Source organism: Lepisma saccharinum, chromosome 1, assembly GCF_977018435.1.
Source record: "Lepisma saccharinum chromosome 1, izLepSacc3.1, whole genome shotgun sequence".
In the NCBI taxonomy this organism is placed as follows: Eukaryota; Metazoa; Arthropoda; class Insecta; order Zygentoma; family Lepismatidae; genus Lepisma; species Lepisma saccharinum.
In genome coordinates this window covers 58,587,864-58,602,253 of record NC_139229.1, presented here as the reverse complement: position 1 = coordinate 58,602,253, position 14,390 = coordinate 58,587,864, and positions in this window count along the sequence as shown.

The window sequence follows — 14,390 nt, the reverse complement described above, 5'->3', positions numbered from 1 at the left end:
TATCATCTTTGTCAAAAAAATATTCCTCATTATTGCCGTGATTAACCTAGGGAGAGACCAAAGCGACTGAAATAACAAAAGTACAGAAAATGCAAGACACATCTGCCTAGGCATGTTATACCTTGGGAATTAGCAATCTGAAAATTAACTTGCGTTTCAGTCGACTACTTGCGAAAGAGTTTCGTGTTGCCTCGTTTGGAGTGTTGGTTATCGTGTCGGACTAGCAATCGGGCAACCCGAGTTCGAGCCCAGCGGAAGGCAAGTTTTTTTTTGTCTAATTTCATCCAACCTTATTCATAAAACTGAGGTTTCTGCAAAACCTTTTGAATTGCATGCCACTTCGTATGTTGGTAATCTGAAAGCATCAAAGATGAAAATTTGATGTTTCGAAGCGACGATGTATTTGTGTATGTGTTGAAAAAACGCAGTTATTTATTAACGAAAAACATGCAGCCACGTGATCATTGAGAACGCTTCCTAGTTGTCAGTGCTAATATGGCAGTAACTACAGTCTGTCAACACACATCAACTTTCACGTTTCCCGTAAAATGATTACCTTTCCACGTTTCAAAATCATGAGTGCTGTCTAAAGCAATACTTTGATACTTGCGTTTGCATGTTCGAATCTAAAGTAATACGAAATTTTTTTCCCAACAAATGACATTCAAACCATTAATAACTGTTTGAAATGTGATACTGATATCATATATGGAAAGAATAAAAATGGAGAATTTCGCTTAATACAACTTATAAATAGGGAGCGGAAGTTGATGAAATGTCATCTTTTTTCTGACATTTCGGACGCGATGCCCATTAAATATACACAATATTACACTTCATCTAGAACCCAAAAAAGGTAATTTTAAAGTGCATTTTTTTGCATTTGTTGCCATTTGTCAGGTTTTAGGTCATTTTCCCGGATTTTCGGCATTTACCCGTAATTTTTTGCAATATTCGGTATATTGTTTCATCATGTTTTGTCACTTCTTTAATTTTGGTAATATTCTTGAATCTTTTCACCAAGGTATATATATCTGGCAGGATTGCAATTTACGAGCAAAAGAAATGCTGAACTGGTGACAGTCTTTGTTGTGTCGGGGGAAACCACCAGGTGCCCGTCTGGGGCAAACTCAGATTTAAGATCAGATAAGGAGCATAGCTAGACCCCATTTGCACTGAAAATCCTCGTTGCAAATTTTAATTGAATGTGCATGTGCTATCATTTGGTGCCCTTTTTTTTAAAGCAAGATTGCATCTTGTTTAATTTAATTTTCATTTCAATTTTTAAACTGAAACTAACAAATTTGATGTTCATTTTTTTGCATTTTACGTCATTTTTTTGCATTTTACGTCATTTTTTTGCATTTTACGTCATTTTTTTCCACATTTTTTAGGATATTATATAGGTCATATACCTATATTTTTTAGGTCATCAACTTCCGCTCCCTACTTATAAATATATTAAATTATGTGGATACCTGATGTGAAACGTACGATGCACGATCAGAGAGCCTGGATGTTGCATTGAAAACTGCAGAGAACAATAACTGATGAACAGTGAAAGGTTTTTCCATGCTCAAATGGGATTTTATTTATAACTATAAATAAACAAGGGAGAAAGTCACAGGTTGGTATGCTGAACTAAATTGTAATCTAAAAGTTTTAATTGAAGAAACAAAACACGTTCGCGGTTAAAAATAGGGCATTCAATTTCAGGCACATTACACTAACTGAAAGACTATTTTCAAAGTTAATAATATTTGGATAACCGGCAAATCCAAACTTGATGTTAACCACGTAATGCACTTGATAATCAAAGAAACATAATTTTTCTTGAGCATGCCCTTCATTTTATGTCTTGATTGTTGAAATAATACGTTGAAACGAACAGTAGTATGTTTTAGAGTGTGTTTAGAATCTCTTGTGTACTGCATGTAAATACTGAAGTCATTTTAGTATCCTAATCAAATAACAATTATTCAGTGTAATCCTTTAAAACGAAAGGCTTTGTTTCTTTGCAGCTGTTCATGACAGAAATTCAATTGCAAGACAAGTTACCAAATTAGCAATAGTTCTCTTACATATTTGTGGTATGTGCTTGTCTGCCTTATACCGGATGATGAAGGAAGCAGATATAAGAGATAGACAATTACTGTTCTTGGGTAGCTCGTCCTGCTTTTGTCAGAAAACCTGATCAGCATACTGAACCAAGCCATCACACGAGATACGACTTCAATAATATAATCCCGTTTCTGTGGCCAAATACCTCCAAAAAAAGGCAATAAAATTGTCAGTGTGAGGAGACGGAGAAATAATTTCCTTTTATCTTACATTATACTCTGTCTGTATGCCTAGTGTGGTTTATCTGTCCCAAAGCTGAAGACAAACCTCTGTCTGTTGTAACGCGAGGCATGTTTTCTTCCAGTTTACAAATCACGTAAAATACCTTCGTCCACTTCAGTGTGCTGGTTCTGCAGGCTCAAGGTCATGTCGACTGATAACGAGATAGACCACGTGATTCCGGGGCCAACTGTCAGCACCGAAGACAAGCTTCAGTAACTTTAGCGAGGTTCCTTCTAGTCCTTGACAGAGCGCATGCTCCGTACTTATGTGCACAAAACCCATGTTTTCTGTGTATAAAATTTACGTGTTTGGATTGTGTGCTCAAATGTTGCAGTAAACATAACTCCCTGACACACAACAACAATTACAAGCGCTTCAAAGATTAGAAACTTAGCAAGCGTTACTCATAAGACGATTAGATTGCCCGACTGACAGAAGACCAGGTGGTGGGTTGTTAGCGTGTAAGTTTGACACGCAGGAGATACTGGGTTCGATTCCCCTTTGATTGCCTCCATTTTTTTTTCTTAACTCGAGCGACTATATATTTGAATTTATTTATTGCGAACATTCTTATTTTATTTGCTGTGCGAATTGTTGAATTTTGTTTTCCAAACGATTACGATAATTTCTTGTGAATAGTATTATATGTATTTCTGGATCATTTTCTCGAAATAAATGTATACTTTTCGCCAGGCATAACATTTTGTTGAGTATGTTTGTAAAATGATGAGATATGTGGAAAAAACTATCGCAAAAAATAATTTTCACAAATAAAATTTAAAACGGTAAAGTAAAGATTTCCACCCAAAAATAAAGTAAAAATGTATTTAACTTTTAGTCAAATAAATTATTAAATAAAATGCAATAATTAGTTGCTCGAGTTGTATAAAAAAAACATAGGGCAATAGAACGAGAATCGAACTCAAACCTTCTGTACGTGAAACTTATCCGCTACCACGGGGCCACTTGACCACTTCAAAATCATGTAATAGCTTCGCCTCATCAAGGCACTTGGAACTCATCGAAACCTTCAAGCGCTTTTCCTCGATTTTTTCCTTCTTTTTAAGTCCACTTTATGCACAGTAAGAAAACTGGATCTATAGTTTAAAGTGGGATTTTAACCACTTGGAACCACTAAACCGCGTATCAAACTTTTCCTCTGGAATTGTTGGCTAGCGTGCGATATTACCAATACTCGGTTCGGGCATGGATGTGGGTGTTTGTCACAATGAGAATACAGATAATATAGAGGAAATTGACATGTGTCACAACTGAGAAAAAGGTGAAGAACGAGGATACTATTAATTTTGAAAATACTCTTTCAGTTAGTGTAATGTGTCTGAAATTGAATGCCCTATTTTTAACCGCGAACGTGTTTTGTTTCTTCAATTAAAACTTTTAGATTACAATTTAGTTCATCATACCCACCTGTCCCCTTCTCCCTTGTTTATTTATAGTTATAAATAAAATCCCATTGGAGCATGGAAAAACCTTTCACTGTTCATAAGTCAGTCATTATTCTCTGCAGTTTTCAATGCAACATTCAGGCTTTCTGATCGTGCATCGTACGTTTCACATCAGGTATCCACATAATTTAATACATTTATAAGTAGGGAGCGGAAGTTGATGACCTTCAAAATATAGGTATATGACCTATAGAATATCCTAAAAAATGGGGAAAAAGTGACCTAAAATGCAAAAAAATGACCATCAAATTTGTTAGTTTCAGTTTAAAAATTGAAATGAAAATTAAATTAAACAAGATGCAATCTTGCTTTAAAAAAAAAGGGCACCAAATGATAGCACATGCACATTCAATTAAAATTTGCAACGAGGATTTTCAGTGCAAATGGGGTCTAGCTATGCTCCTTATCTGATCTTAAATCTGAGTTTGCCCCAGACGGGCACCTGGTGGTTTCCCCCGACACAACAAAGACTGTCACCAGTTCAGCATTTCTTTTGCTCGTAAATTGCAATCCTGCCAGATATATATACCTTGGTGAAAAGATTCAAGAATATTACCAAAATTAAAGAAGTGACAAAACATGATGAAACAATATACCGAATATTGCAAAAAAATTACGGGTAAATGCCGAAAATCCGGGAAAATGACCTAAAACCTGACAAATGGCAACAAATGCAAAAAAATGCACTTTAAAATTACCTTTTTTGGGTTCTAGATGAAGTGTAATATTGTGTATATTTAATGGGCATCGCGTCCGAGATGTCAGAAAAAAGATGACATTTCATCAACTTCCGCTCCCTATTTATAAGTTGTATTAAGCGAAATTCTCCATTTTTATTCTTTCCATATATGATATCAGTATCACATTTCAAACAGTTATTAATGGTTTGAATGTCATTTGTTGGGAAAAAAAGTTTCGTATTACTTTAGATTCAAACATGCAAACGCAAGTATCAAAGTATTGCTTTAGACAGCACTCATGATTTTGAAACGTGGAAAGGTAATCATTTTACGGGAAACGTGAAAGTTGGTGTGTGTTGACAGACTGTAGTTACTGCCATATTAGCACTGACAACTAGGAAGCGTTCTCAATGATCACGTGGCTGCATGTTTTTCGTTAATAAATAACTGCGTTTTTTCAACACATACACAAATACATCGTCGCTTCGAAACATCAAATTTTCATCTTTGATGCTTTCAGATTACCAACATACGAAGTGGCATGCAATTCAAAAGGTTTTGCAGAAACCTCAGTTTTATGAATAAGGTTGGATGAAATTAGACAAAAAAAAACTTGCCTTCCGCTGGGCTCGAACTCGGGTTGCCCGATTGCTAGTCCGACACGATAACCAACACTCCAAACGAGGCAACACGAAACTCTTTCGCAAGTAGTCGACTGAAACGCAAGTTAATTTTCAGATTGCTAATTCCCAAGGTATAACATGCCTAGGCAGATGTGTCTTGCATTTTCTGTACTTTTGTTATTTCAGTCGCTTTGGTCTCTCCCTAGGTTAATCACGGCAATAATGAGGAATATTTTTTTGACAAAGATGATAAACAAACACACAAGAATAATCACCCTCGCAAAAAAAAGCCAGTACTCGAGTCTGGAACCTTCGACGCGAGATGTGTTTCTTGTTCTAACTATATCTGTGTGTTTTCGTTAGATATGAAATGAAGTAAATAAATAAGACAAGTGGGTGTAAGGGACTGGAGAATCGCAGCTACGTAACCATTGAGAAGTTATCCATCGCCTAGATAGAGAATCTCTATATCCCATTGCGATAGAGAACTTATTAGAAGAATGAAAATACAGATTAAACGAACAAATTTGATGCGTATCCTTTCGTCAAAATGCCTAGAAAACAATATTACATACTTCTTCACTAATAGAAAAGAATAAAAATAAATGTCCTTGGTGGGGATCGAACCTAGACCTCACTGATGAAAGCTCTGTACGCTAACCAACAACCTATCAATAGCACCATGCTTTCTTTTTTCCAGTCAGTCTGTTTCCTTCCTCAGCACCTGAAGACGAAAATGCATGTTAATTTCTCTCATAATTGTTTCATTGTCTATTAATAGAAACCACGTATGTCACAAATAGACGCATTCTTTCTGTGAAAAATCCCATGTTTCGCACATCGTGCTTCTCCATTTACTGTTATTTGGACATTCACTTGGAAATTAAAACTTAGCTTTGTGTGTTTGTTTTCACGTGCATGTGTGTGAGAAGAATGGTGTGAACGTGTGTTCGATGTTTTTCTGGGCATTATTTTCGTTCAAAGCGTTAATGTAATTGTAAAATATGGAATTTACTGTAATGCAAGGATTGAAAATATAAACCTAGTCCGTCAGGTTCGTTCCCAAACAACATTAAATAATGGAACGTAAAGTGGACCGAGTATTATTCCATGTCGAGAACACGAGACATTACGATCGACAATCTTCATCTCGTATTTCTCTTTGGCATCACTACTCAATTTACAGAGATGTATACCCGTGACTGGTATACAAGCCGCAAAATTGCAATGCTGTTTGGGTTGTCTAGTCCCAAGGCGCTTGGTGTTCAGACATCGAGGGCTTGCTTCAGTGCTTCTTCAATAGGGTCGTTACAAGCCAGCTCTGTCCAAGACTGTACATAGACCTGGTCCTTCACGAACCCCCAAAGGAAAAAGTCACAAACTATCATGTCCGGTGATCGTGGGGGCCACTTGCATAGATTTTGATCATTGGGTCCAGCTCGTCCTATCCAACGGTGTGGGAGGTTGTCATTCAGAAAGCTGCGGATGGATTGATGCCAGTGTGGGGGCGCTCCATCTTGTTGTAGAATGTAGTCGCTCTGCTGCAAGTTGAGGAATTAACCAGTCACGTAGCACTGTTAAGTAGCTTTCACGTGTGATTATTGGCCCCTCAAAGAAGAACGGACCGTACACTCGACGCTCTGACACTGCACAAAAAACATTCACCTTGGGTGAGTCACGTTCCACATTAAGAGTGGCATGCGGATGCTCGCTTCCCCAGATCCTAACATTATGCCTGTTCACTTGTCCACTCAAGTGGAAGGTCGCCTCATCACTAAAAATGATCTTTGTCAGAAAGGTTTCATCGTCCTCCATTAAAGTGTGGATAGTCTCGCAAAACTCACGTCGCTTTACCTTGTCTTGTGGATATAACTTTTGAACCAATTGCAGCCGGTACAGGTAAAACCGCAAACGCTTCCGTAAACTCTTGCTTACGGTAGTTTGTGGCACCTACAACTGCCTGCTGGCTTGATGTGTTCATTTTCTGGGACTGCGTACAAAGGCTTCTCGCACACGCTCCACAATTTCCTCTGAGATGGACGGTCGGTCAGAATGTTCTTTTCTTTGATCATAAATGCATCCTCTCTCAACAAAAGTTTTATTCCACTGCAGAATCGATTTGTGTGTAGGTGGATCAACATCAAAATTCCGTTTAAATGCACGCTGCAGTCTCACAACACTGCTTGTTTTGGCAAATTCTAACACGCACCAGCTTCTTTGCTGCGGAGTGAACGCCATTTTTGATGTTACTGCCCTCTAGCTACCGAATTTACAACTAGCGATTCTGAAAAGAAAGATAGAATATTTTGACTTAACTGAGCTTTGGATATCAATTTTATCAAAATATTCAAGTAACTATTAATTTTATGACATCTTGAAACCAGGGAGTGTTTTTGTGCTCACGCTGTATTACGCGCATCTTCCAGAAAAAAAATGTATCAGCCAATGGGTGAGGGGGCAGTAACTGTCGTGCTATGTTGACGAAACCAAATCAAGTGTCTCAAATGCTAGCCTTAGGGGCAGTAGAACGGACGACCAATTCCGGGAAAACATCCCTCGGGGAAAAACTCCTCCACAGCAGAGATATAAATCACCTTACCTGGTCAACCATAGAGAGGAGAGGGAAAAAGTTTGGAGGGGGAAGTAATTTCGCATTTAGGATGCTGCTATCTTTGACATTGATGGTGAATTGTTTGCTGAAACGGAGCTGGGGATGTTCCCCACGTGCGCACCACTTTCACGAATTTTCGTCCACTCTTATTTTATGACTGCAGACATCCTTATAAGGGGTTGGACAGGAATTTGAAGCACATTAGAATAATGGAGAGGGGATGAGGAGGGAGTATGGGAGATTTTGGGGGTTTAGCTCGTTGAAGGGATAAAAATATCTCTACGCCGACTGCGGAAAGATCATCTATGGACCCTTGAAGGCGAATAACATATATTTTATTTTGCAACAGAGCGGACCTGTCACGCTAGTCCTTGAAAATGATTGTTATTTGAGGATCTGCGAAGCCAAAAGATACTTATGAAGAAAGTACGAGTGTCTTCATAGTCTTCACAGGAAAGATAAAACTGCAATTGGTCTCAAATGGTGGGGGGGGGGGCTGGTCACATTCTCTCCTAACTTGTAACTTATGTATTTATCTGCATTAATCATGCTGTGTTTCCCCGATTGCATTTTGAACAAAGGGTCTCGGCTTCGATCACCGGTGGGGGACACATTGAAGAGTGGTTCGGACACCAATTAGCGTAGCGATTAGCCTAATAGGTGCGGAAAACGTTACATGTGTAAACTCAATATTGACTGACTGAAGTTAAAGGTTTGGGTGCGTCAGCACTTACGCTATTTGCTCCCGTCACATTATACAGGGTTAAGCGCGTTACTACAACTAAAGTTAACACGTGCATCTGAGGTCTAAAATCTCCTAGCCTAGCTTAAATGCTGAGGCTGTAAAAGAGCATTCAGCACATAATATAAGGACAAAACGCAGGACAACACATAGCTGCAGAGGTCTAGACACCAGAGCCTCGTTGGCTTGCAACATTGGAGTTATCGGGGAGTTTGAACTCAAGAAACCTTTGCCATTCACGATTTTCGAGTTACCCCTTCTCACCAAGTTGGTAGGGTGTCTGACTGTCACGTGGGAGACTGTGTTCGATTCCTGAGGTGGGTGATATGAGGCGGGAAACGCCTTGCCTTAGGCAATTCCGCGAAAAACCTTTCACCTTAGCATCCAGGGGAGACACACAGTTTGAAACAGAGTTGCCACGTTACATGTTTGCAAGTTAACAATTTAAGTGTCGTAAAGCTGTCGCAAAAATGTAACTCTGATGTAGATACAGCTACTTCTTTTTAAAAGTAGCTAGTATGATAATACGTAAAAGACAAGTAAATAGTTCCGGGCACTAGTATGTTTTGATTGCATGTTGCACTGTGCAATGGTTACCTTTATCTTTACGGGTGTGTATGCAGGGCGGAAACTTTTCCAAAAGAGTGTGTGGGCTTGAATTATAAGTTCACAAAAAAAATCTCATAAATTGTCTCTTACATGTATTATGGTATTTTTAAAAATCTGTTATTTACTGATTTCAGCAAGCACACCACGAATCACGCCAACAAATATAATAATATTAACAGACAAATTATTGGGTGGGTACGGGCCATACGGGCCCATATAAGTTGGAGCCACTGTGTGTTAAGTACAATATTGCTGAGGGTATCGCAATAATATTTCAATGAGTAATATTAGGAGAAGGAAAGAGGGGAGATTATATGGCAGAAAAGAGAGAGAGAGAGAGATAGGGAAATAAAGTGACAGAGAGAGAGAGAGAGAGAGAGAGAGAGAGAGAGAGAGAGAGATAGAAATAGAGAGAGAGGGGGGAATAAAGTGACAGAGTGAGAGAAAGATAGAGAAATAAAGTGACAGAGAGGGAGAGAGAGATAAGTAAATAATGTGACACAGAGAGAGAGAGAGAGAGAGAGCTAGGAAAATAAAGTGACAGAGAGAGAGAGAAATAGGAAAATAAAGTGACAGAGAGAGAGAGAGAGAGAGAGAGATAGAGAGAGAGAGAGAGAGAGAGAGAGATAGATAGAGAGAGAGAGAGAGAGAGAGATAGGAAAATAAAGTGACAGCGAGAGAGAGAGAGAGATAAGTAAATAAAGTGACAGAGGGAGAGAAAGATAGAGAAATAAAATGACAGAGAGACAGGGTGGCTACCAAAAAGCTGAAATGAAATTCCCTGACTTTTCCAGGTTTTCCAGGACAAAATTTACATTTTTCCCTGACAATTACAAACTAAACTAACACTAAATCGATGTTTTTGCAAATGGAAATAATAAACTCCTACAGATCCAGGTATGGATTTGTTAAGTACCAACATTATCTTCTATGAAATTGACTTAATTTCTCCATTCTCTATGATTTGAATTCAAGCTGCAAAAGAGTGAATTTGGAAAATTATTACAATTCACAAGCTAGGGAAGGATTACGGAATTTGGTCATACGCAGTAAGTTTAAAATAAAATACTTGATTATTTTTAAAGTTACTACTAAATGAGACAAGAATGAAGAGTGATTGATTAAGAAATACAATTTGTAATTTATCAGTCTCCTTATACATTCTCGGTATTATATGTTGATATTTCCACTGAGGTTTGGAACCCTCTGCTTGCAAGAACCATTAGTGCGACTCATTTTTCAATGCATAAAGCTACTTCTCTCTTCTCTGTAAAGCAAACAACTTAACTCTTGCATATAAGTGAAACAATTGAATCAAAGAAAATAAAGTGTCATATTTCCTTAGATTATCAATGGGATTTCTGCTTCAGTACAGCATATCCAAGTGAAGTACTGTGAAACTGAGAACATGCAGTTATACCATTATTGCTGACGAAAAGGGTATGTCGGTATTAGAAATTTAACGCAAGGAATTTATAGAATTGCATTGTATAGGTACCTGATTTAGCTAACCACACATTAAAATAGGAACACTCTAATAATAAAAGCTACTGAAAGTTCATATACGAGGGGCATCCTGAAAAAGGCTCCAATGGCGCCTATACGCAGTGGTCGAAGAGCGACACACACACATGCAGGCAGGAAGAAGTGGCATGTAGCTGTAATCTGGTACAGTTGCAATGCAGCCGTTTTAGGACAATAATAAAGGGGGAACTCCCGAATGTTACCAAACCTCCACCCGTATGCATTCGAGGGCATACGCTTTGTCCCAGTGCCTCTGTGAATAAACTGGGACGTCTTTTGCTCGAATTACGGTTCCCCCGTTATTGTTTTGCTCTACCACTTTATTAAATTTCCCATTACAATATTTGAAAGTATACAAGAAAATAACATTACTACATACATGAAATTATTACATAAAATAGTGTATGGACACAGTATTACAGTACACAATTATTTCTTCGTGAGATGGAGATTCTGTATGAAAGTGTTTGCAGTTTATTGTAGTTTGGTATGGCTGTAAGTACCGGATTCTGTGGTACCAGAATCTAAGAAATTGAGGATTTGTATGGCTCGAGTGCTCTATTTAATATAGTTGGTTTTTAAAGGTATGATTAGGCTCCTGGACTAGCCACCGAGAGAGGGTGAGTTGATGGTTGAAGACCATTTTTAGTTTGTATTGTTTCGTCGTTTGCTCCACCCCAGAGGCTAGGTGTTCCGCCCTCGGTGTCCCGTCCCGTTTCCTTTAGGAGGAAGTGGACAAGGTATAGAGCACTCGAGTTCCATCACTATAGTGGAGTATTGCAATTTGTAGTGAGAAAGAAAAGAACAAAAAACAAAACAGAAGTTGTAGATAAAATAAAAGAAAAGATCGTCGCCATGTTGTGTATGTGTAGGCCGAAATGTGTGCACTTCAGCTAATTCATGGCGACGTGTATGATTACAATCAGATAACTAGTAAATGTAAAGTAAAATAACTTTTAATAAAATATTAATGAAAATAACAATGATAATACAAAAATAAGATACTATATTATTATGAGTATTAATAATGAATACAATGGTTTATGAAGCTTCGGATTTCCGGTGCTATGTTCTTACTGGCGTACCAGTACGTGTATCTACAGAGGGGTTTTATTTGATAATTTTATGAATTTGGGTTGTGTTGTTTTGAGGCTGTCTCCCTCAGAAGGTAGTCCTTGTGTATTTCTCCTTGCATTCACATGAGACGAAATCTTCTTCTTTCGGCTGCTTCACTTCTGCCTGTAGATGTCACGAAGAATTTCCTTCTGGGGGCATTTACTGGTGCGTCCTCCTTATCGCTCTTCTCCCCGGGAACTACTGTGGGTGATCTCTACGCGTCGAGAGAGCATTTTGGGACCTCGTCACCCTTCTATCTTGAGGCTGGCTGGGAGTAATGAGAGGTGTAGTAGGTCGAGTCTGCAGCTGTGAGTTGAACCGTTTCATTTCCTCCAAGGAAACTGCGTTTGTCAAGCATTTCAATTTGTCTATTTGTTGCTGACAGAGAAGGATTTTGATATTCGTCGTTGGTAGTTCCTTCCTCAGATTCTTGATGTAGTCTCCAGCTGCCGGGCAGAAGAAGACCTTATGTTCTGGAGTATCCTCTGTCTCTCCGCATGTGGCGCATACTGTTGTTTGCCTGCTGCCAATTCGGTGCAAGTGAACTCCATAAGGACCATGGCCTGTCAGCAGGTGAATAAGTCCTCTTATGGGGAGATCACCAGTAGGAATTTTGGCTCTTATGTTCGGGATGAATTCATATGTTATTCTCCCGTTTTTCGCTCTTTCCCATTCTCGTTGCCAGTCCGTGGTTATTTTGTCGTGAATTTCTTGGAGTGTCGGGTGGAAGGTCCCTATAGTTCTTATTATGTCTCTTTCATTGCCCTTCTTGAAATGGTATTTAGTGGCTCTCCATCTCGCTTCCAGATCCATTGGCAGGTGTCCTGTGACAGCCAGAAGCGCCTCAGTCGATGTTGTACCAAAGGCACCTGTCGTTCTTAAAAGTATCCTTCGTTGTGAGCCTCTTAGTGTCCTTAAATTTTTTTGGTTGTTTAGGCCATCTACCCACGTTGAAGCCGCATATGTTACTATTTGTGCATATATGGATTTAATGTAAGATTGTATAATGCTAGGATGTAGATTAAAATTCTGGGAGGCCAACCTTGTCAGTTTATTCATGGCTAGCTCCCCTTTACTTGTAATAGATTGTATATGAGCTCCAAATTTTAGCCCCTCTTCCAATGTTACACCCAGATATTCTACTGCATTTGCTCGCTGTATAGATTTTCCTGATATTCTGATTGTTGGATTTCTACTTCTGCTGAGGCGACCTTTGACGATCAGATACTTTGTTTTAGCAGCCGATATCTCAAGTTTAGCATTACGGCACCACCCGTTTAGTTCACTTAGAGCGTTATTTGCTTTTCTCTCCAACTGAGCTCTCGTGTTTCCCGAACAAATGAAGGCAACATCGTCTGCATAGGCTATGACTCTATCGACATTATTGTTCCTTCCTAATAGTCTCAAACAGGGCTCGAGGTTTATATTCCACAAATGTGGTCCCAACACTGATCCTTGTGGGCATCCTTTTGTTGACATTTTGGACACAGTTTCGCCATTTAAATTTAATTTAACTTTCCTGTCTTTGAAATAGCTCTCCAGGATTTGGATTATGGTCACGGGACAATTCATTTTGTATAGTGTGGAGAAAAGGTGCGGCCACCATAAGTTGTCGAACGCTCCACTGATGTCGGGAAAAATAATTATGATATATTTTCCATCTATTTCCCTTGTTGCTTTTCTTAGTGCATTTACGGCATCCTCGATGGAGCGACCCTTCGTGAAGCCGTACTGATTTCCAGTATTACCAATCATTTTGAGGAAGTCCTGAAGTCTTCTATTTATAAGCTTTTCCAGTAGTTTACCAATACTATTTAACAGACAGATAGGTCTATAGGTTTTTAATGCCAGCTCATCTTGTTTTCCCTCCTTTTTAATTACTATCAATCTCCCTTCCTTCCATGGGGTAGGGAATTGTTTCTCAATTAGGCACAAGTTGAAGAGTGACGTAATGAATTAAAGCGTCTTAGGGAGAGACATTTTTAATATCTCAGCCGGAATGCCATCAGGCCCTGGAGCTTTGCCATTTCTTACTGTAGCCAGTTCGCTCAACACTTCTTCAGGTGTAAAAGGAAGAATTGGGTTATTATTTGGGTACCTTCCCATCTCGCTTCTAATTATGGCATTAACCTCGTTGTCCGTGTCTTCATCATCATCTGGCAATAGTCCATACACCAATGCTATGGCAGTTTCCTTTAAGTCCATGGTTATGGACCCATCAGGTTTCCTGAGAGTAGTAATTCCTGAATCCTGTTTAATTTTATTTGTTGCAATCCTGTACGGTATTCCCCATTTGTCCTTATTGAGATTTTTATTTACAAATTTTTGCCAATTTTTCTTCCTAAAATCCCTGAGCTCCTCTGCGTACCTAGCCTTGGCCCTGCGGTAGTCATCGAGTAGGATCGCTCTAGTGTTTGGAATATTTGATTTTTGATATGCCTTCCTACATCTTCGCATGTTTGCTCTTAATTTTGTGGGTTTTTCTGTCCATGGTCTCTTTTGTATTGCCATACCTCTCATTGGGGTGGATGTTTGTATTGCAGTTTGGAGTTCTTTAGTAAGTATCTCTGCCCATTCATCCAGACTATGCTCAGGTCCAGGATAATCCGGCAACACAATACTATCGAGGAGGGTTTCCATGTTTGTTTTCTTCCAGTTGTACGAAAGATTTTGCCC